General features: G+C 32.1%; 1 protein-coding gene across 1 annotated transcript in view; it reads right to left on the bottom strand.

The window, feature by feature from the left end:
- The window catches only part of LOC111698388 (RE1-silencing transcription factor), a 7,088-nt gene extending 6,386 nt beyond the window's left edge, over positions 1-702 (bottom strand). The window contains exon 1 of the mRNA XM_023468711.1: positions 426-702. The gene's annotated coding sequence lies outside the window, so the exon portion shown is untranslated. The remainder of the gene's footprint in view (positions 1-425) is intronic.
- Between the last annotated feature and the right edge of the window lie 3,667 nt (positions 703-4,369).

Raw genomic sequence — 4,369 nt, 5'->3', positions numbered from 1 at the left:
CCTCCTAAACCCTTTACTCCCCTCCTAAACCCTTTACTCCCCTCCTAAACCCTTTACTACCATCCTAAACCCTTTACTACCCTCCTAAACCCTTTACTCCCCCTAAACCCTTTACTCCCCTCCTTAACCATTTACTTCTCTTATGAACTCTTTCTTTACTCCCCTTCCATTCCCCCACCCACAGGACCCTTTTCGTTTTCCTACTCTTTCTCTTGTTCCTTATATGTTTTCCTGACCTTTCTTATTACTCTTCTAATTCCTGATTTTTTTCAATCATGTTTTTTATTATAAAACTTTATTCTTAGTATTCTAGTTTTCTTCTTTTTCAGAGGTTCCGCTAAATTGAAAGTTGTGCAGTTACATATGCAAACTTATTACAATTTTATAACTTTAATAATTCAAGATATATATTATAGAATTGCTACCTTTAGAGTTAAACTGAGGAAGACCAAAGACTGAAGAGACAAAAATTTTTAAATAAACTTTTTCTTAAAAATTCCACTGTTCTTGACAGCTGAATACACTGTGAGCTGTGAAGCACTGTTTACAAACACACGTCTGCTCTTGTTGAATGTTTATGATGAACTGAGGTCTCTCTAGATTCTGGTTGGTTTCCTGAAGGTCTCTAGATTCTACCCAACAACCTGTGTGTGTGTGTGTGTGACGGTGTGTGTCTGTGTACTACAGGTACCGTAAACTTTCACTATATCACACACACTGGATATATATATATATATTGTATAGATATATATATGCATATTTGGAGGTTCAGATCCAATAAACGTAAAAACGGCTGAACCAATCGGGTCCACATTTTTGTGGGGCCTTACATGAATTGTCCGGATTAAAAAAATTGCCTTTAAACTTTTTTTTTCAAAATCCACAAACACAAAATATCGGAAGCCTACTTTATATATTTTTTTTTTATGGTAACTCACATGACTTTGCAAAAGGGGCATATTTGGTCAAAATGAAAAAAAAATATTTGCCATTTTTTTGTAAATTTATCAAACGTGAAATGAAAATCCGCAAAAATAATTTAGTTTAAAGAATGCTAAGAAAAAATTAATCTCAAGCCTAGTATCTATGTAAGCATGTAAAAAGAAGGGGGTCTGCTGAATTTTTTTGCAATTAAATAATGCCTAGTAAACAAATTCCTAAATTATGAAGAAAAAAACTAAATTCCCATTATTTTCATCAGCAAATTAAAAAAAGTTTGAAATAGCACAAATTCTAGACAATAATCCTGCTTCTCGACGTACAACTCTAAACGATGTACTGTAAGTCTTATACTACACATTGTACAACAGTACATAGGCGTATGTCCCTAGTCCCCCCCCCTTGAATCGTCTAGAAAATATTAATCTTTGATATTCTCTGAAAAATCTTCTATAAGCGCTGATTATTTAAATTCCTAAATAAATATTTCTTGTATCATTAATATGCGTCCTGATTGCCATAATGGGTAAATTTTTGTTCTGCTCCAGACTCATCTGTGATTTAATAAATATGTACATTGCCATACTTCCCCTGAGCCCAAAACTTAAGACAGGGTATTGTTATGAAAACCAGTTTTAAAACCCGGGTTTTACGAATGGGGTTAGGCAGTTTTGTGGATATCAATATTTTTGTTTATGAAATATTTTTTTATTTATTTTCTTTATATTCTCCATTTTTGTTGAATCTCTTAAATCAAAATCTACAAAATATTAAGACCCAAAAAAGGAAACTCGAGAGTTTCGTTCAATGATACTCTTTTAAATTTTGGGCTCTGTTACCCTGTACTCAAGGAAACCATCCTTCACATCTTGCTTTAATCGTTTCACAAGATTGCATTCAAACAGTCTTTATACTCTTTTAAAAGACTGTAAATATGTTCATAAATACTGTAATACGCGACTTTCTAAAGACGAGAAACAATTTGCAGGAAGATAATACCAAGAAATAACTGAAGATAAAAGTCTTGGTTTTATTTGGGATTTAAAAGATATAGGGATGGATTATGAACATCCGAGTTGGCGGCAAAGAATCAATTTCTTTGAAAATAATAATAAATAAAATATACTTACAATGAATAAATTGGCACTTTAAATAGGACCTTACATATTTGAGTTATCAAGTAGTGAGTAAGTAATTATTTATTCATGAAATATATAAAAATTAAGCGTTTCAGTTGCAAACATTTTAAAACCTCAAACAAAAGAGGCTGTGGTGAATATTTCCCTCCAATTCTCAAAAAAGGAAAAGAAAATTTACAATTATAATTGTTTCTATACATTTTAAATCAAAACACTAATTAATAATTGCATTTTTATGTTTTTTTTTTCATTATTTAAAATTATCCAAATATCTTTGACTCATCGACCAAGTTACGCTGATATACGCATTATATAGTTCTACGCGCTGATATATACGCATCATATAGTTTCTACGCGTCTATACTTGAGTCGGAAAGTTCTAGAAAATCAACCCGGAATGGCCGCATACAATTTTGGTTACGAAATCTATACACTATACGGACTATACAGGGTTAATGTTTGTCACGTATTTATTCAGAACTAGCTTTGGGAACCCGGCCCTGTCCAGATTTCTCATAGTTACTCCCGCCATTTACCCGCACTTGGTCGATTTTACCGGGAAACTAAATTTTTACATTAAAAGTCGACCCATTCAACTTAAAATCTAAAAAGCTAAGAACATTCATGTGGCTCTCCCGAGTTCCTAAATCAAAATTTGAGGCAAATCGGTCCATGGGTTCTCGAGTCATGATCGGCCAAACAAACAAGACAGACAGACAAACAGAGATTACAACTTTATATTTATTGAGAATGTTTAGAGGTCGAATCTTTTGTGCGACATAGTGCTCATCTACAGGTAGGGTTTTTAGCAAAATTTCGCAAAATTTTCGCAGTTTTTTTGCATTTGTTCGTAGAAAAAAAGGAAAATTTCGCATTTTTTCACGAAATAGATTAATGCGAAATTTCGCGAAAAACAACTGTGGGGTTTTTCACAAATTTACGTATCGTTTTTGCATGGTTTCGCAAAATTCATTTTCGCGAAAAATTTTGTAAATAAGAAAGAAACTTTTTGCAAAACTTTGCATTTTTCGCGAAAGTTATCGTTCGCTGGAAACCCAAAGGCTATCTACAAAGGACGAGAATTTCAAGAGAACTTCACTAGAATCTAGAAGAGGCTGATTCATTTTACTCTATATAGTTTGTTGGTGTACTGTACAGTTTGCTCTAGCTCACCCCCGACTGTTTGAAATCAAAGGTGTTTTGGCAACACTTTTTTAATTTACGGATTTGTTGGTCTATACTTTTTCCTTCGAAATGTATATGCCGAAAAAAGTGTTTAGGAAAAAAGGCTAAAAATGTTGTTTAATGTTAAATGTTAATGTTTAATGTTAATGTGTTTAATGTTAATGTGTTTAATGTTAATGTTAAATTTACGTGAGCTGCTAAAGAGTCAGCCCGGTACTTGAACTGCACCGGAGTTTACAGTCTATTAATGAAGAATTTGACAAGAAAAAAATAAATTTAAAACTGCAGGAGCTTTTCATCTGTGAAATCTTATCTTCCCACCTGAATCCGTGAGGGGGGGGGGTGCATTATTTTACAGATGACTCTGATAATAATGTATATATCATCTAATACATACATGCTTTAGATTTTAATCACGGAGTTTATCATATAAACCATGAAGTTTATCATCTAAACTATTGTTTTTATCATCTAAATCACGGAGTGTATCATCTAAACCATGGATTTTATTGACTAAACTATGGAGTTTATTGACTAAACTATGGAGTTTATCATCTGAACTATGGATTTTATTGGCTAAACTATGGAGTTTATCATCTAAACCACGGAGTGTATCATCTAAATCACGGAGTGTATCATCTAAACCACGGAGTGCATCATCTAAACAATGGATTTTATCTACTAAACTATGGAGTTTATCATCTAAATCACGGAGTTTATCATCTAAACCATGGATTTTATCTACTAAACTATGGAGTTTATCATCTTATCACGGAGTCAATCATGTAAATCATGGAATTTATTATCTATAAACTATGGTGTTTATCATCCAAACCATTTGGAAATTATCATCTAAACCTATGCGGTTTTGTTATCTAAACCATGAAGATTATCATCTAAACTATGAAGTTTTGTTATCTAAACCATGAAAATTATCATCTAAAGTTTTGTTATCTAAACCATGAAAATTATCATCTAAATTATGAAGTTTTGTTATTTAAACCATGAAAATTATCATCTAAATTATGAAGTTTTGTTTTATAAACCATGAAGATTATCATCTAAATTATGAAGTTTTGTTATCTAAACCATGAAGATTATCATCT

The sequence above is a fragment of the Eurytemora carolleeae genome, unplaced genomic scaffold (genome assembly GCF_000591075.1).
Source record: "Eurytemora carolleeae unplaced genomic scaffold, Eaff_2.0 scaffold310, whole genome shotgun sequence".
NCBI classification, from domain to species: Eukaryota; Metazoa; Arthropoda; class Copepoda; order Calanoida; family Temoridae; genus Eurytemora; species Eurytemora carolleeae.
Note: the sequence above shows the minus strand (reverse complement) of the source record. Positions and strands in the feature narration are given on the sequence as shown.